Source organism: Alligator mississippiensis, chromosome 1 (assembly GCF_030867095.1).
Source record: "Alligator mississippiensis isolate rAllMis1 chromosome 1, rAllMis1, whole genome shotgun sequence".
In the NCBI taxonomy this organism is placed as follows: Eukaryota; Metazoa; Chordata; order Crocodylia; family Alligatoridae; genus Alligator; species Alligator mississippiensis.
Genome location: NC_081824.1, coordinates 4,801,969 through 4,821,312, shown reverse-complemented (window position 1 = coordinate 4,821,312; position 19,344 = coordinate 4,801,969). Strand labels below are relative to the sequence as shown.

At 54.4% G+C, this 19,344-nt stretch overlaps 1 long non-coding RNA gene and 1 other non-coding gene across 2 annotated transcripts; both read right to left on the bottom strand.

Moving 5' to 3' along the window:
• Positions 1–130: 130 nt before the first annotated feature.
• On the bottom strand, positions 131–19,078 carry LOC109282290 (uncharacterized). Its single transcript, XR_009462440.1, has 5 exons — positions 18,291–19,078; positions 15,000–15,198; positions 3,749–3,831; positions 2,936–3,080; positions 131–212 (listed from the first exon to the last, which is right to left on the bottom strand). It is a non-coding gene; the product is annotated as an uncharacterized LOC109282290 (long non-coding RNA).
• Positions 19,079–19,140: 62 nt separating this feature from the next.
• LOC132247988 (U1 spliceosomal RNA) lies at positions 19,141–19,304 on the bottom strand. Its single transcript, XR_009459353.1, has one exon. It is a non-coding gene; the product is annotated as a U1 spliceosomal RNA (small nuclear RNA).
• Positions 19,305–19,344: the final 40 nt, after the last annotated feature.

Genomic DNA, 19,344 nt, shown 5'->3' with positions numbered 1-19,344 from the left:
TGCAGGGAGCATGCCAAGACCAGGTGCTCAGGAAGGAGAAGACCCGCTCTCCCACCTTCAACAGGCATTAGCAAATGCATGCGTGTCTTCACACCTCAACACAGACAGCCCGCAGCAGTGGCTGGACTCGCCCCGTGAGCGCTGAGGATGCTGGACGGCTGCCCTGGAGCAACGTGTCCATGATGGCCCGGCAGAGGCTCCAAGGAACAGCCCTGGGGAGAAACATTTAATGGGGAAAACTTCACTAAACTTCTCTTCCCAAGCCAAACCCCAGAGACGTGCCCTCTCTTCCTAAGGAGCACCAGACCTGCGTGCACCAGGGCTGCACCTAAGCCCTTCAGACTTTGCTGTTGCAGTCAAATGCCCGATTTAAACCTAGTGCAGTTACAGATTGACACAACCCCGTGGTTGATTAATAGCAGAAAGGCCTTAAACACAATACCACAAACAAAGTAAAGGCAGAAAAAGGCTCCTTTTCAATATTCAGTACATGAGCTACCATTGAAGCCCCGGGGTATTCTAGCTGAAAAAAGTTTCTCTCGCCCATGCAGGCAGGAAGTGGTTTTTGTCTTTACAGCTTTTGCTGGGCATGGATCCGGCACCCGGGAGGTGGATGGCTGGGTGCAGAAATTATTTCTGATCTCTCGCCCTCCGCACGGAGCTAGAAGCCCTTCAGACATCGCCACCTCTGTAGAACTAGGCGAAAGCCTTGTACCTCCTTTCTCCACCAAACGGGGCATTTGGGACCCCTCGCATTTGCCTCACTTGTGCCTAAACTATTTGTAACCCCCCCCCCCCCGATGGCACTCCTACAAGGGCTGAGCTCCAATTTGGGGGTGCTGGGCTCAAGACCTCTACCCAGAAGCCTAGAAAAACCAATATTCCTCCCCCATTTGCAAGCCTCCCCCATAGGAACAACTCCCCCGTTTGCAAGCCCCCTAAACAAAGGGAATGGCTTATTAAACTGCAAATGAATAAATAAAAGAATTCGTCCTTATCTCCCTCTCCTTTAAACTCCGCAGCCAGCAAACGCCAGGATAAATTCTTCTCCATAAGCCCCAAGGTCAGTTCTCCTCGGGTTTTTCCCGATTTCTCCCCTTGCATCCCCCTTTGCCGTGCGCACCCCCCAAGGGGCCCTAAAGCAGCACTGGGGATTGCTTCCCCCTGCGCCCCCTTGTTGCCGCAGACCCTTTTGGAGCCACCTCCCCATCCTTTTCCCCCATTTTCCTCTTGCCTGCATTTGCTCTCCCCTCTTTGGATATGTTTCTCTTTTTCTACCTTTTCTTCCTTCCTCTCTCTTTCACTTTAAGATAAGGAATTGTGCTTTAAAATTTGTATGTGTGCATTTTGTATCTCCCCTTGTAGTTTGGTATTTTTATCTATTTGTGTGCCCCGGCATTTGTAGCTTATATTTTATACTCCTCACTTTTCAACTTTCAACTGAATGTGTTTAGTTTCGTAAGTAAGTTATACATTGTAACAATGTTAACAAGGGTAGGAATCAAATTGTCCTTCCCTGTATCAGGCTGGCCCCTGAAAGAGTGAGTGAATCAGTGATTGAATGTGTAACAAGGTAGCACACAGCAATTATCACCTGGAAGCTGCAGATCAGCCAACGGAAGAACTCAATAGAAGACAATGTAACAACCAGGAAATCTCTAAACCTCACTGATCAAGGGCTAGAAGCCCTGGCCTGAGTTAATCAACGTTGGGGACCAACTTTTGGGCTGAGTATCTCCAGATCAACCACTCCCAGAGCCTTATTCAAAAATTCATCAACGGACTCCCAAACCTGCACGTGCATGCGGACAACCCCTGGGGCTGACAGATGCCGTCCAGTACCCACTGAGGGAGGGAAGTCCCACGAGGGTCAACGACCCCTGGATTGGGCAAACCTGCCAAGGACAGATAAAAGGCAGTGAAAAGTGACCCTCAGTGGCGCCCTCTTGATCTCCAACTCGACCAGACCTGTCCAGCCAGAAGGACCAGCCGGCGACCCCCTTCTGGAAGATAACACCACACTGAAAGAAGCCTCAATGACAAACTCCAGCGCTTGTAGGATAGGTATACCTGACTCCGTAGCCTGCTACTGTGTGTGTGTATATGTGTGCGTGTGTGTGTGTGGGGACCAGCCCCAAGGTTTATGATTACAGTGTTTCAATCCGCCTAATAAACTAGAATTTTAAGGATCCCGAGTTGGACATTTGTAGCCAACACATGCACCTCACACAGCCCTGGGTCCCGGCTGCCTGGCCTGCTTTGAACTCCCCCCCCCCCCCCTTCCTCCTGGAGTCTCTTTCACAAGCGGACGAGGTCCCCGGCTCCTATGGAACAAATGCACTCGGCAAGTGCCCATTGTCTGGGCCCAGCACCATCTCCCCAGTCCCAGCTCAGGGGGTAGGGGCATGGCGGGGTCTGGGGGCTGCTCAGAAGCTGGAGGGGCAGCTGCAGCAGCGGGAGGGATCCTGTCCTCAAACAGATCCCACTGCCAACAGACGGGCATCTTCCTGGCACCTTGTGACCATGGGAGGAAGATCCCAGCCTAGGGAAAGGATGCAGCCGAGCCACTGCTAGCAGGAGGTTCAAAACAGGCCTCACCGGGGTGGGGATTTGGACTAAAGGACTGCAATTTGGGTAGGTGAAAGTGGAGGCTGGATGTGCAGGGGTGCAGGGGATTGGGTGCATTTATTGTAATGGGAAATGCAGGTTTCTTAATGTGGTTTTAAGATGTGATGGAAAGCTTATGATAGAAGATGTGTGTGTGTATATATATATATATATATATAAAACTCTCTCTCTCTCTCTAGAAATATATTTTCATTAAATAAAAATCGAGCCCTAAAGGCTGCTCCAGCCACCAACACCTTCCAGTGCCCCCAGCCCAAGCCACCCCATTGCTCCCCCACCCTGCTGTCTGCCCCTCTCCAGCCCGTACCACAGCAAGGGGCTTTGCTTTGCAAAACCAAGGCATTTGGAAGGGGCGCGTCCGTGCAACGTGTTGCTCTGTGATCCGTCTCTTTCCTCCTCCTCCTCCGTGGGACCCGCACGAGTTGGCACAGGCTGCACTGGGCTCTGCTGACCTGTGGGAACAAGACACAGGAGATTTAGGAGCCAGAGTGACAGCAGCACTGGGCGGGCACTGATCTGGCATTCAGCCCCAGCTTGGGGTCACTCCCTGCACTGAGAGGAGAGGAGGAGATGCCCCTGTCCCCAGCACTCCCCAGGGCTCCCAGGAATGGCTTGGAGAGGGACAGGCAGCATCTTCTTTAGAGAGTCCCTCAGGCCAGAGCCCCCCACACTTACCTGGTAGCTGCAAGCCTGGGCTGACCTGCCCCTGCCCCACTCCCAGGGCTCACGCAGAGGAGGAGGGCATTGCCAGGAGGCCTGTGGCCCCACACATAGAGTTGCCAGCTGCATGGGAGGGAGGGCAAGACCTGACCCCAGCCCAGGAAACAGCACTGCCCCAGCCCGCAGCAGACTGGGCAGGGGACAAGGTAGACTCTCCAGGCCAGGGCTCCACATGCTAAAAGCAGACTCCAAAAAGGAGGTCCCGGAAACCCACCAAGGAGCCACCAAGCTCCTGGTAGAGCCAGGAATGGGGGGCACAGACAGCGCCAGCAGGACGAGGATCCCGCCCCAGCGTGTCTCTTCAACCTTCAAACCCGGGGGGGTGACAGACCCACAGCAGAACTGCCTGGCTCCCAAGGCAGGTTCCTGGGGCTGGCCCACAGAATGCCACCCCTTTTACCTCCTGCCTCAGGCTGCAGCAGCCTCTCCCCTGAGTCAAGTCCACACGCTGACACCCACTGGAGGCGTCCAAGGCATCACTAGCTGATGGGAGAAGGAAGAGGAGGTTAGAGCTCCCTGAGCATAGGGACCGGTGGCCCCAGCCACACGCATGTCCTGCCAGAAGGAATCACCAGATGCCATGGTGATGGGTGCCCTTGTGCACGGGCAGATCAGTGCATGGGCCAGTGGGGCCCGGGCCCCTGGGGACGCGTGGGTTTCCTCTTGCAGGGGGCAGCATTCAAGCCTGCAAGGGGCTGCTGGGAGCGAGATGCAGGGGGGCACCGTGTGCCTGTGCATAAGGCCTGGAACACAGCTGGGCATGGAGACCAGCTCCCTGCATGTAAGTGTATGGGGGGAAGGGACGTGGTGGGGCAGATTGAGGCCCCCTTGGCAAGGGAGGGAGTGGGGAAGGGGCTGGGGACCCAGGACAGAGCCACAGGCCACTTTTCCAGGTGTGTGTGGGGTGTGTGTGCAGGGTGGCTTCCTGCTGTTGTGTGCACCCCCAAGGGGAGGAAAGGAGGGGGGCATGTGCCTCCCCCAGTTGTGTGCAGGGTGGATGCAGGCTGCTCACTGTGGTCTCTGAGCTCCCCGCTCTGCTGCCTTTGCCCTGGGGACCCTGCGCCGGCTGTGTGCTCCCTGCCCGCCTGGCAGCACTGGGAGGGCACACATTCCCCATCTTTCCTCTGCCGGGAGGCAGACATCAGAGACTGCAGCAGCTTCCACAATTGGGGAGGGCTCTGACCTGGGGCCACAGCCCAGAAAGGAGCTGCCTGCTCAGCATGGAGCCATGTGGTCAGACCGGGATGCAGAGCAGGGACACCCCCACCGGGGAGGTGGATGGAGGTGTGGGACATGGTTCACGTGGAGCCTGAGAGCAGCCCTTGGGAGCCCGCAGCAAGGCAGACTTGCAGCACTAGTGCTGGGGTCTCACTGCAGCAGCACATGGACCTGGGAGCCCAGAGCAGCTGGAGAGTGCCCCGTCCCCACGCCGCCCGGTCACGGACATGGGGGTGATGAGCCCTCCCTGCTTCTCCTGCCCTAACGCCTGGGCATGGACTGGCCCCAAGGGCTTCACCCAGCAATTACTGGGGAAGTAACCAGCTGCACTTGCCACTGATGCAATTATTATCACGACAGTGATGAGGATTCGGCATCAGTTTGGGCTCAGGCTCTAAAAGAAGGAAGGGGGTTGTGAGGAAAGGCAACCCCCCAGACCTGCCCCTACCACTACAGGGGCCACATAGCCCCGTCCCAATTAGCCCTCCCCCCCCAAGCAGGGTCAGACAGCCTGTCCCTCCACTAATGCCCAGGGTCTCCTATCTCCTTGTGCGGGGGGTCACTCACCCGTCCTGTTCTTGTCCAAGGACCTTCTCAGGGCTGCACCCAGGCTCACGTGCACCTTCCCTCTGCGCCCCCATTTTGCCCACAGCCCCGGGCCTCTACTTGCTCAGCATGGAGTAGGGCACAAGGGCTTGTGGACAGCAGGTTGCAGAGGATGTTTGCAAGCAGCACTGAGGGGTGGGAGATAACAGGGACACAGGGAGCAAGCAGGGCAAAGGAGAAAGCACCTGCCTACGGCAAAAGGGAGAGCGTGGGCCTCAGGGGAGAAACCTGCAGTGGGCAGAGATGCAGTCCCCCTTTGCGGGAGCACAGGGCCAGGCAGGCTCCTTGCCCTGCATGGGCTGGGGAAGGGCAGGGCAGGGCTGCAGCCAGACCCTGCAGCTGGCAAGGGGAAGGGAAACATCTTGCCTAGAGACCTTTGCAAATCTGATTTTAAAGCCCTGCTTCTGACCCATATCCGATATGACAGAACTGGACCTGAGCTGGCATTAGCAAGTCTTCTTACCTGTGGACTGACAAGGCCCACTAGGAAAACCTGCAGCCCAACCCTCCCCTCCTTGAGCAGGCGGGGGTGTAGCAGGGCCGTCTCCCAGGTTAGCCAATAAAAAGTAAAAGCTTCCCCAGGGGAAGCTGCTGGTTAAGGGGGAAGAGGTGGGGAAAATGAGGAGGGAAATGCAGCCTATCCCAAGCCCCAGCTGGTGACATCCGCACGCTGCAAAACCAAGCTGGCCTTAAAACGACTGGCTTTTACACACCCGCTTAGCTGAAGAGCTTGTTATTAAGTGGTTTGCTTCCTAGCTGGCTGTCTCCTTAAAGAGGATTCCCTTACTGGCAAATCAGACACAAAACATAGCGAGGCTTGAGCCTTACCTGAAAATATTTTTTTTTTCTGACTGGCTCCTGAACTGAAAAATGTGAATTAGTTTACCTTCTGACCCGAACCCGACTCACTTTGCAGTTCACTCACAGACCACTGCGGGAACCGGCCTGACACAGGACTCTGATCTGGTCCTCTCGCCTGCCTTGGCTGATGCTTGACACCAAGTAGCACCAAGTGCCCTGGAAGCCAGCAGCCCGCATCTCCCCCCGACATGGGGCTGGGGGCTGCCTGGATTGAAGGCGGGTGGCAGGACCCCCCCCTCCCCTTGGGGCAAAGTCGCAGCAGCATGACCCCATTCAGGATGGCAGAGCGGGTTTGGGGGCCACAAGGGCACCAGGGGCCCAGACATCTGGAACAGAAGCAAGGACCACGCAGGGCTGGGAGCATGGATTTGGAGGGAATGGGTTTGGAGGCCACAAGGGCAATGAGATGTTCACTCCACATCCCTGCTCCCAGGCCTGCACAGTCCTTGTTGCCCTGTCCCAGACATCTGGGAGAATGGCTCCCTGCACCTGGTGACACGTGCTCGGGGCAGGGCTCAGGGTGCTCTGTGCATCAGGAGAGGGCACAAGCTGGGGCTGGCGAAACTGGCCCAGGCTGGAAAGCAGAGAGGTGCTGCACAGCTTCCCTGCAGAGCCCCAGCAGTGGATGCTGCAGCTGCGGGACTGGAGGTGCTCCCTAGGGCTGCCGCCCCTTCCCATTTCATCTACAGTCCCAGCCTCTGGTTGGTCAGCGTCCCCCGGGCACGGTGGGCTGTGTCTGAGCACCAGAGCACAGGGCACAAGGCCCCAGGGAGGTGGGTTGCAGAGGATGTTTGCAAGCAGCACGGAGGGGTGGGAGATGGCAGGGACACAAGGAGCAGGCAGAGCTAAGGAGAAAGCACCTGCCCATGGCAAAGTCTGCAGCGGGCAGAGATACGCTCCCCCGTCCTGGGAGCGCGGGACCAGGCAGGCCCCCTTCCCTGTGTGGGATGGGGAAGGGCAGGGCAGGGGGACCTGCAGCTTGTATAGGGGGTGGGGAGGATCTGACCCCCTCTCCTGGCTTTTCTGGTGCCTGACACCAAGTCGCTCACCAGTGCCCTGGAAGGGGGCAGCCCCCCTCTCCCCCACACATGGGGATGGGGGCTTTGGGGTGACTAGGGGGCCAGGACCCTTCAGGGGCTGGCACAATCCAGGAGGGGAGAAGACACTTGGACAGAGGCACTTGGAGCCGCACAGTGGGGGTGGGCAGCACAGCCCGAGGCAGCCCCAGCCCCACAAGGAGCTCTAGGTGGGGGGCAGTCTCTGCTTCTGCCCCTGGACACCTCCCACTGGTCCCCTCTGGGCCTCCCTCCTGCCCGGGGCATTTCCGAGCGGGGACGGCAGGATGAGCTGCCTGCCTTGATGCAAGCTGCACTCCTCTGCCCCTGCCCCAGACCACTCTTGCTTGTCCCAGGAGCTCTTCCACGTCCTCAGGTCAGAGGGGCTGTCTGGGCTGGGGTTAATGAGGGGCCCAGAGCCCCTCCTGAAGCATGGGGGTTGCAGAGGTCTTGTCACTCCGGTGCCCACTTACGCCACGACAGGGGCAGGCTGGCGTGCACAGAGGTCTCGGGGACTGGCTGGAGCAGGCTCATGCACGGGGGGTCATGCACACGCCTTCCTCCCCTCTGCTGCGTCAGAGCTGGCAACACGGCCCTGGCAGCGTGCAGCGACAGCCCCTGGCAGACTCTTCTTAGGAAGGCAGAGTGGGTTTGGAGGCCACAAAGACCAACCTCAGACACACCTCACCTGTCACTCAGGGACACTGAGATGCTCCGGGAGGGCTCAGGGAGCTGCGTGTGAGAGGAGAGGTGAGCTGGGACAACGTGCGCTGATCCACCGCGGGACAGAGAACAGCTGCTCCCACCACTATCAGGCACACGGGGTTTCTATTTATGCATCATCCTGGGGGACAAGGGCTGGGCTTCTGTTGCCCAGAGCCAGACAGCCCGGGGGGGCCCGTGTAACAGATGCTGAGGCACTGACCTGCTGGGCCTCGGTCTGCTGGGCATAGGTCAAGGGATGCTGCTTACACTAGATGCACAGAAGGGGGAGAGCTCCCTCTGCAGCCCCCTGACCCCCTGGCTGAAGGCTGAGCAGGTGCCCCTGCCCGAGCTGACAGCAGGGGCACACCGACCGAATACAAGACAATGCCATGCCCTTCCAGCTCCCCACCCTGTGCTGCGGATGGGCAGGTGCCCCCTCGTGCCCCCCAGCAGACAGAAGAGCAAGCAATGCTCAGAGCAGCCGCTGGCTACTTCCAACCGCCCCCACACCCAGCCCCGTCCCCTCTGCCTCCGACCCCATCACACGCGCGGGCAGGAGGGCTGTGGGGGCCTCAGAAAACACCGCCTGCTTGTTCCCCCAGCACCGCTCCCGCGCAGACCTCAGGGGCAGGACGGGCTGGGTCCAGGCATTGGGGTCCTGCATCACCTGGCCCAGTCCCACCACCCTGCTCCGTGCTCACCACCAGCCACGGCCACGGTCACAGCCGGCGCAAACAGCAGCAGAAACCAGAGCCCCGTGCCCATCCCAGCCTCGCTCCCCAGGCGCTCCACACACAGCACCCAAGCCCCACGCCAGCCACACGGGTCTATGCCTTTTATACCAGTCCTGCTGCCGCGCCGCCTGCCACGCCTGCGTCACTGGGCACCGAGCAGATGCCACCCGGGCAGGTTGCAAAGGAGAAAGCAAAAGGTCTGGCACACAGCAAGTGGGTGCAGGAGGGAGGGGAGAGGAGGGCACACGGGGCTCCCACTCTCCCTCCGTTAAACTGCTCTTGAACCCATCCTGGGCCATATCTGTGTAGAGCCTTCACTCTTTGGGGCACCAAGCTCAGTCGAGCCTTCCTCCGTACCCCACACTCACGGTGTCCCGAGCACAGAGTAGGATCCCATCTCTGTGCCAGCCTCCTATTTATAATGCTGACATGTGCAGTGGCAATATACACACACACACACACACACACATCACTGCAATTTTCGGCGTGTTTTTTATACATATTAAATGACAAGGATCATCCATATTTATTGTTTCCAACGGCCCATTGCACCATTTTGGCAATTGGAATTGGACCCTTTACAATTTTTTTTAAAGGTGGGATGCCAATAGCTTTGTGACACTCATAACCACATTGCATGTTAAAGACGGATTTTTTTCTCTACAAGGACAATTTCTCCCTCTGAATTTTTACTTTCTTTACTTTGAAAGCTTTGTCCGCATTCTCATTTTGCTGGGGCATTGTGACATTTTTAGGCTACTCGGATAAAACAGTACTGCTGTTCCCCAAATATAAAATGATACCAGGACTTTTGTGCCAAGGTAATAACAAAAACACTACACACTACATTGGCCAAATCCAGTACTGAAAACCATTCCACCCCTCCTGCTATAGCTGCTCAAATTTCACCGGTGCCAAAGCACCGAAGCTTGGTGGCTGGGGAGAAGCCTGCAGTGGCACCCCGCCTTCCTCTGTGCACAGATCTGGGGGGGGCACATGCCCCCCCATGCTTGCTGGGAGTGCATGCAGCAGGAGCCACCCTTTCCCCGTCCCACCCAAATGAGCCGATTACAGCTCCGTCCCACGCCCTGACCTGGCTGGGCAGTGCCTGTTGGCGCCCCCTTCACTTTGGGGCCCAGGGCAGTCGCCCCGCTCCCCCCCATCCTTGCTACAGCACTGAATTTCAGGATATATTGCTATACCAGGAGCTGCAACTTCTGTTACTGCATTCAGAGCGCTGAAGTCTACTGTCACTTCCCAGGTTTTCCCATCTGCCTTCAAAACAGCCTGAATCACAGTCGCACACGCTTGGTGTCTGTGCTAGCATCACTCCCCGGTTTAAACCATCTATTCTGAGTTATACTTACGATCTGATTTCAGCTTCTAGTGACTATTTACACTGCCTTGGTGGGGTGGGGGTTTGGTCCCTCATTTAAACTACACTCCTGTGTCATCCCACATTTCAACTCTTTCTCTGTGTGACCCTTAGGAACAGCCTTCATTCACTTGTCTTGATGAACCCTATCAATCACAGCAGGAGCCCTAATAGCTGACTTTTCATAAACACCTTTTTTTTGCCTTAACAAGCTGTTAACACTTTCCTTCCTAGGACATCCACACTAGTCCTGGCGAGCGGGATGGGGGGAGGTCGCAAACACATTTCTGACTCCTCATTACACACACTTGCAAGGCAGAGAGACTGCTGGAAAACCACATACATTAGTAATGAACCAAGGCAGCCAAAAGAATGAGCAGGTATTCAATCACATTACTTCTTATTCCCAACGTGCCCCCCGCCCCGTTACACTGGCCATACACTGAGCGAAGGGAACTAACTCAGGAAGGGTTAGGCATACAGATACATTGAACAGAAGAAATCAAATAACAAAGTCTGAGGTGCAGGATTCACAAAATGTGAGACGCAGGATTCACAAAATGTAAGGTGCGTGGGTCACAAAATTTGAGGCGCAGAAGCCATGCATCCCAGAGGGGAGGGGAATCCTCCTCCGAATCAAACCCAGGTCTCCCACAGGGCAGGCGATAACCCTACCACTAAGCTATCGATGTCTGGGCAGCTATCTGTGGCTCCAAGCCTCTAGCCCCTGCAGAAACCCCCTGCTTGCTGCCTGCACGCCGAGCTGCCTGGCTTCATGCAGGGGATTGAAAAAACCCAAGTTGCCACCCCGCAGCTCGGGGCTTCGGTCCCTCCCGGACCCACCGCACGGCACCCTGCACACCGAGCTGAGCCACCGCCTGTGGCTCCAAGGCTTTGGTCCCCACCGGAGATCACTGCGCACCGCCCCGTGAGCCACGCCGAGTTGCCGCCTGCGGCCTCAAGGCTCGGGCCCCAGCTGGGAGTCTTCTCCGTGCACCGCCTGTGTGCTGAGCACCTCCTATGGCATCAGGGACTCTCCTAGGGCATCTGCTCCGCCCCGCTGGCTAGCTCTCACCAGCTCTTCAGTGCCCCTCTTCTTCGCCCCTCGTCCTGGCACCAGGTGCGCTGCCTTTTATTCTCCCCAGGTGGCCGGCGGGACCAATCGGGAGACACGAGAGGTGAGTCTTCTCTCAGGTCCGGTTTCTCTACCTGGGGGCGGGGGAGGGAGCCTTCTCCTCTTCCTGGGCCTGATTGATGGGGAAAAGGAAATCCAACCCACCCATCATTTTTTAAGGTTTCAAAACCACCGGGCTAAGCCGCCACCAGCTAGCCCATCACGTTTCGGTTTAGGGGCTTCCATTACTGTATGGCAAAGGGCCCAATCCTATTTAAAAAATTTTTTGGCGGAGCCTGCCCAGAGCCAGGGTGGGCAAGCTGCTGAAGGGCCTTGAGCTACAGGGGGCCATGGTGGCCTGGGCAGGCTGCTAGCAGGCCAGGTGCTGACTGAGCTGAGGCAGCACCGGGCATGCTAGCAGCCTCGGGCCGTGCCATCACCATGGAGGGACGGACCGTGGTCCTCTGCAGCTTAGATACAACCAGCAGCTCACCCCAAGAGAAAAAAAGAAAAAAAGGAGTGGGTCCCTTGTTGCTTTTTTTCCCCTCCTGTGCCCCATGCACTGTCCCTGTTGCCTGGGATCACCCGGGACCAGGCTGGCTTGCCCCTGGGGCAGTGTGGGAAGGGGCAGGAGGGTGGATGAGTGTGCTGGCATCTGGAGAGGGTGGCAGGGACAGTGCAGAGGGTTCGGGAAGCCCGCCAAGCCCAAGCTTTCCTGAGCCCGCTTGGGCTTCCAGTGTACTGCCCCACCACCTTCCTGGGCTGCCAGTGCACCCAGATGCCCTCCTGCCGCCTCCCTGTGCTGCCCCAGAGGCAAGCTGGGTGTGCTGGCAGCCGGAGAAAGCGGCGGGAGTGGTACACGGGGTGCTGGAAGCCCGGCTGGGCTCGGGGATGGATGTATCACTGCAATTTGTTAGGTAGCAAACTGAAATACATTGGGATGTGTTTTAGTTTGCGACATAACAAAGTCACTTACATCCCAATACGCCACTGCATGTATACTGTGTGACGAAACTAAAATTGCAATGTGCTGACGCACGTGTAACATGTGATGCAACGAAATCACAAACAGCAGAGCAAACAATACTGGTTGGGGAAATATGAAAAGGCACAAAATATAAAATGTCAAAGAAACGTAGGGCCTGGGTGACTGGAGAGGGAGAACACAAGAGCTCCTGTCTACTGCAAGAGGAGTTTCTCCTTGTTAGCTTGCTCACCCCAAGTCACCAAAGCTGGGACTTGAACTCAGATCTCCCATGTGGGGGACAAGAACACTGCCACAGCCACCGCTGCTGGTCCTGCTCTAGTCTGCTAGGGGTTTGACCTTCCTGGAGCCCCGGCCTCACGTCGAGCTGCCTGGCCTCTGATTAGAAGGAGCTGGAAGCCGAGCTGGGACTCCCCAGGTCGCTGCTCAGATCCTCCTGCCGGCCACAGCCTCTCGTCGGGGATTCGGGAGCCCGGCAGGACGCCTCTCCTGCCGGCCACATGCCACACTGCTGAGGGTCCCACTGCTGCCTGCGGGGCCTGCTCCTTCAGGCTCTTCTGGGGCAACTGCTCCCACCTCGCTGGCCCAGCTCTTCGAAGCTCCTTCCTCGTAGTCCCTCTCTGGTCTCTCCTGAGTCAGCCGTGCTGCCCCTTTTATCCCCCTCCAGGTGGCCCAAGGGGCCAATCAGGGGACATGAAGGGTGAATCTCTGGGCCTGATTGGTGAGGAAAGGGAATCCCACATCCTCCAATCGTCTTTTGCCAATCGCCTCGTCTGGGCGAGGTCACTGCCAGCTAGCCCGTCACATATAAAACACTGAGATGTTGAACTTGGCACGGATGAGAGGATGGTCTGCGCAGCAGAACTGAAAACCATCGTTGACATCATTTCATCTGATGAGAGAATCCATCGTGGTGCCAATATTTAGAGTGGGGGAAATGCCAGCAAGGTTTTGGTCCTTATTTGGTGCTTGCCATGATCAAGTTGTGCCCAGGCATATTAGCACCTTATGGCTGCCCTTTCCAATGCTGCATTTGTCAATAATACCCTGCCAGGTTTTATGGCCTGACCTATTGCAGGCATCATCACCCAGGATAACGAGCGTGTCCTTCTCCGATACCAGAGAGCTGATACGTTCCTACTCTGCCTAGTACTTATCTTTGGTCTCAGCTGGGCTTGTCACGGTTGGTGCATAGGCATCGACGATGGTTCTTCCTGGCAAAAGGTTCGTACACTCATTAAGTGATCATTTATGTCCCGAGGCAGGCAGCCAAGTTTATTGACATTAGTGGATGTAATAGCAACTAATTGTAATGAGACCCTGAATTGTATCATGAGACTGATTGCTTCCCCAGCCCAGCTCCATAGACTGTGGAAAGGGATGGAGAGTTTAATCACAGTTTGATGGTGTCCTCATTCCTCGCTTATTGAGAGGAGACCGTGGGGCGTTTTGAAATGGGGAAATGAATAAATTGCATCGTTGCTCGGCCCTGGAGTTCAAGACTTAACCTCTCATACAGCTCTCCCTCCTTTTAAACCGTAATCAGACCTACACCGATGGTCCGCGCAGAGGAACGTGGAGACGGTAGCAGGAATGAAACCACGGTACTCCTACCTCCATGAAGTTTAGCTGCAGTCTGAGAGAGGTCTTGATTTCCAGCTCTGCATAGGTGCAGCCAAGCAGCTTCAAACTCCCAAATCCTCACGCCTTCTTGTCACGGCGTGCATTACTTATCGGGGCTTCAGCACCCAACTGAAGCTGCTGCTCCCAGACCGCGCGTGCATATATTGTAACGGGTGCATGGGGTCCTACGGTGGGTTAAGGAGGCAATGACTAGAAGGTGTGTGTGTGTGTGTGTGTGTGTGTGTGTGTGTGTGTGTATATATAAAACCTTTGTATATATATTATAAAGACATATTTGTCCAAAATATGCCCTTAGTATGGTCTAAGAATGACCCAGCTCCAGGTCCCAAGCGCAGACTTAGTTCTACAGAACGCTCCTTTATTTTACAGTGCTGGTAGGAAACCTAATCTCCACGAATGGTTTTCTCCACGGGCAACCAAATAAACACGAATGTACCCACACTAGTAAACCCGCAATACTCTGACCTCAACTTATGAGGAAACGAGAGCTATCGACGGGGTCAAATTCCCTCGGCTGTTCGATCCCTTTGAATTCTGCTTCAGTCAAAATCTGGAGCTTTCAACCGTCGTGGTCTTTCAGAGAGAATAATGGTAATTAAACGTGACAAGCTTGAACGTGAAAGCTGTGTTACAAACGACTGCTATTTCTCACTGCTGAACGCATCGTCCCTCCTTTGCAATTCATTTCAACATTTCCAGAGGGGTTTTGAAGAGATCAGCTCCTTTTTTAACAGAGATTTCATAAAGTGCTAAGTCTGCGCTTGGGACCTGGAGCTGGGTCTCGCTTCGCCTATACTGAGAGCACTTCGAACAGGAGTGTCTGCACGGTCAGTCTCATTCGCTTGTGCTAAATGCACCTGAGCGTCTCCGAGTCACATTACTGCAGGTTAACTCTGGGCCGTGCTATCCAGCTTGTGTTAGGGTAATTCAGACTGCTCCACAAAGATAAAACAAGCAAGTTTCAGTCCTCCTGCATCCCAGGATGCACTGCTCCCAGCTGCCACCCAACCAGAGCAGAAATAGAGCCCAAGTGTCCCACCTCCTAGCTACATCCCTGCTCACCAGCCCTCTAGCGGCAAGTCAGAGCTGTGCAGGCAAGAAACCGTATCAATCCTTAACGTGTGGCTGCACTGAGTTTCTAGATGTAAAGCGTGTAACGTTTTAACTCTAACATTACTAAACCTGTGGAATTAAGCCCAGTCCAAGTGCAACGTGCAATTTTGCCCCAGTATCATTGGACCTCAGGTTTTTCCTCCTAATTAGTGACAAGCGTTGCAGCAAACTACAGACAAGCCCCGCTTAATGCTGTTTTGCTTAGCACTGTTTCGCTAAAACACTCATGTTTCATTGCTACCTGATTCCACTTAGCGCTCAGCGAGTTTCGTTGTAACGCGCACGGGCATCGTACAGCTGGCAGCAGGGAGCGCACGCTGGCACCGCAGCGCATCAGCGGCCGCGCAGCCTCGTTGTGCCGTTTAGCGCCGTTTTGTTTGCGTTGCCATCTCGGTTCATCAAAACCTTTGGTGCTCGGTGTTTAGCAATTAATTTTGACCCTGGAAATCAATCGGCATGAGTCAGAAACATGCAACCGACTCTGTAACTGCAAGTGCTGAGAAAAAACAGTGAGTCCGCAATCTCCCCCACCCACCCACGTCCTGCCTTGCAGAGGGGCTGAGCACTGGGAGCTGTGCATGCTCAGGCAGGTTTGCGACTCGCTTTACTGATTTTGTCCCTGTTACAACTCATGATCCTAAATACTCTTGCTGAGCTTCCTTATGCATGAGCATGTAACATGTAACATGTAGCTGAATATTCAGACTCTATAGGAGCTAGCAAGGTCGCTGTTTGGATAACTATAAAGTAACTTGCTAGTGCAGGCCCTGCAAAATATGAGGCATTTGGAGAGATTTTTAGAGTTGAAGGTCAGAAGGAACCGTTGTATCACCTGCCTCTTCTGCACAACACAGCCTATTAAATTTCACCCGCTTACCACTGTGCTGGGCACATCTACACGTGCATTAACATGCTTTAGTTAATGCACTTTAAATCTAGTACCTCCATTGTGAGGTATTAGGAACATGCACATTAGCCTGTCTTAACGTACATTAACTAAAGAGCATGGTTTTTAAGCGATGCTTAATGCACATTAGCCTATTTTAATGAGCATTAGCTAAATAGCACAGTTTTTGGTGATGCTTTAATGCTCATTAAAATAGGCTATGCACATTAAAGCGCACGTGTAGATGTGTTGAGTCTTGAAACTTGTGTTCCTCTCTCCAGCTCCCTGCTGAGCCTCGGCTTTGTGAACACTGCCCTTGTTCTCTAGGCACCACCTGCACACCTTGTTCCAAGACATAAAATTGCTCATTTGGCCACCATAAAACATTTGAAAAGTGGTTTGAATGGGCCCAGCTTACCAAATGAACCAGGTTGCCCAGAGCAGTTGTTCTGTTTTCTTATTGTGTGTTGTGTTCCCCCTACCCCACCTCATCTGATTCACCTCGGGCCTGCAGCTGATCCCTGCAGGACTCCCCTGGAAATACCCCGTACACAATGATGACTCCCCACTGATTCCTAGTTGAGATCTGTCAGCTAGTTCTCCGCCTGTTTAACGAGAGTTGAGCTGATTTGTGGAGTGCTGATTCTTAAATCAGGATGCTAAGGGATATGAAACCTCCATGTATCCATGCAGTTCCCTGTAATCACTTTACAAGATGAAATCGGGCTTGCTCGACAAGACCCACTTTCCAAAAAATTGTATCAGCTGGTTAATGATATCCTATTCACCGATCCCTCTGTCAGGTAGGATTGGTCTGGTATTGATGCCAGCCCATCAATCAGTCATTCCCTTTGTCCTCTGCATAGGGCACAGCATCAGCCCTTTTCCAAACTTCTGGAATTTCCTTGAAATCCCAAGGTGAAAAATGAACATCGGCAGGTCAGAAATCCCTTCAGCCACCGCCTCTACTCTGGGACAATGGTTTTCAAATTGGGGTGTACCAACCCTGAGGGGCATGCAGGGCTTTGCTAAGGAGTATGTGCCTATATTTTAGCAATGATGGTGGAGTTTTCAACTGGTCAGTGCATGGTGAGTAATGGCATTGCCCCGTGTTGCTGTCAGCATCAAAACTCTTCTTTAAGGAATGAACGTGCAGAGACATGTTGGGTGCAAGCTGAGCTGAGCAGCAATATTTTGCATGTAAAGGGGTATGTGGCCAAAAATGTTTGCAAATCACTACTCTAGAGATTTTGGGTGGAAGTTATCAAAGACAAAAAGCGTCTTGCGCAGGTAGAAGTTGCCTTTTACTTTAATGACCGATGGACTGGAAAATACTTCATCACCCTCATGTCACATAAGTGCATCACCTTGATTCTTTCCAAGCACAGACTACAAATACACACCTGCCTCTCCTGCCTTGCTATTCATGGTTTTAGTCTCCCCATTTTGTCAGGGGCCTGTGTCATAGGTAGGATTCACTCTGTTCGTCATAAGCTTATTCTCCTGCTCTGAGGATCCAGGAGGCACACATCTGTGACTCTTAGATGAGTGGAGTCACTTGGGGAGCTATACAAAGGGCAGCTAAAAGCATTCAGTACCCTGTGTGCAGAGCTGGACAGGGCTTAGCCTGATTCCTAGTGGCCATGTGTTCACATCATGCAACATAGCATGAAAACCCTTGTCCAGGGATTAGTGCTAGCATTGTCAGCCCCTGTTGAAAGTCCAGGGACTGAACAAGCCATGTGATGAACTGAATGATGACTGTCCTATGGTGCAGGTGTGTGTGTGTAGATAGGCATTTGCCCTAAGCTGCAGGCACTGTAACTACTTCTGTCTGTCTCTAGGGCTGTGTGGGCTGAGCATCTTTCGCAGCCCCAAAGTCTTTGAAAAACAAATAATTGGAGCAATGGGAAGAAGAAGAGATCTCTCTTTCTCTTGCTGTACAGCAATCACCAAGCAGTATACAACCCTGCCTTCAAAACAAACATGAAGCCTGCAAAGACCTCTCCACTGCCTCCGCAATCAGTACTTCCCACATGGAAACCATCCGAAGACATGGATCCGACATGTGCGAGCAAGCCAAACACTGGACCGGTGAGGAGGCAGGAGTGTAGGGGATGGAGGAGCCCCCACGTTTGGCACTTAAGGCCAGCCAATTGGTCCTGAAGGACACGGTACTGAACAAGACTGGTGGTTTATGCCGGTACCCTTCCCCTCTGAACATCCCTCTGCTCTTTGTGCAGCCCTGCTCCACGCCCGTCGGCAGGCGGCGGTCATTTGCACGTGGAGCCTGACACAGACCCTTGTTCTCTCTGTCACTTACTCCCGCTGTCTGCTTTTTTCTCAGATTTGAGGGAAGGTACTTTGTTCCCGAGAGCTGGTCCAAAATCTCTCCCAGCTGCGAGCTGGTTCTTTATCCTCAGTTCCTTATTCCAGGAACCAACTTCGGCCTCGTCCCTCAGCCATGCAGTCGGTCCAATAAAAGGTACCGCAACCTCCCCCCGCCAAAATCCTTTCCTCTTTCTTGTTCTTTTCTATAACTCTTGTTTTGAAGTGTTGTCCCATCAGTTCTCTTTGCCCCGAGCATCCAGGCCTCTTCCTGTGTTTCCTTTCCCTTGTGGAGCTAAACACAAGACATTGCTTTACCTGGTATTTAGCTTAGGCTGTAGCTGCTTCTGTCCCAGACCTGAGGAAGGGCACTCGGTGTCGAATAGCTTGTCTGATTTCCCTCTCCCTGTAGAAGTGGGCCATAAAAGAGATCACTAAAAAAACCTTTATTCTTGCATGTGGACTTTCTGGGCTATAACACTAACACCGCTTGCTTGTGGCAGCCGGCTCAAGTGACATCCAGTGGCAAAAAAGGGAGCAGCGGCATCCAGAAACATATATATTTTTTGGCAATCTCTCCGGTGGTCTAATACAAGTTGTAGATGTTGGTGTTTCTTGTTGTCTGCCCACGTACACACACTCCCACAAACACACGAGGCTTTTATCAGACCAACTCAAAAATCCTTCTTTGCAAGCTTTCGGGCCCAAACGCCCTTCATCGGGCTGAGGAAGCATCTGCCGAGGGTCTGCGCAAGATGCAAAGAAGAGCCTAGACTGGGGTGGGCAAAATGTGGCCCAGGGGCCAGATGCAGCCCACCAGGCCAGTCTATCCGGCCCGCGGGGCGCCTAAAAAATTTAGAAAATTAATATTTATCTGCCCCTGGCTGCCTGTCGTGTGGCACCCGGTGGCTTGCCAAAACTCAGTAAGCAGCCCTCCACCTGAGATAATTGCCCGCCCCGACCTAGACCCCCTGCAGCCTGACCGGGGGTGTTATGTCCTACACAGGAGGCCTTTTCCCCACCTTTAACTTCCAACTCACGAGCAGGAGCGCCACGAAAGGGGCAGCAAAGAGGGAAGCAGAGAAACCCCATTTCCCAGAAGCCTGTGCGCACGATTCACTGACGACACTCCACCGTCACAGCCAGTTCTATTTTTAACCAATGAGATCAGGGGAGAGCGCGAACGCAGTCCCCCACTACCACAAATTATGCAGTCGAGTTTCCCGCATGTGGGGAAATCGCAGGGGTCAGCACGCCCGGAGTGCAAGGGGCGAGCCTCACCCTGGGAAAACCTCCTACCGGATCAAGGTATCTCCCCTGCCAGGTAAGTATGCTACCGCTCGCCGGCAGCACGTGCCGCCTCCACGGCCTG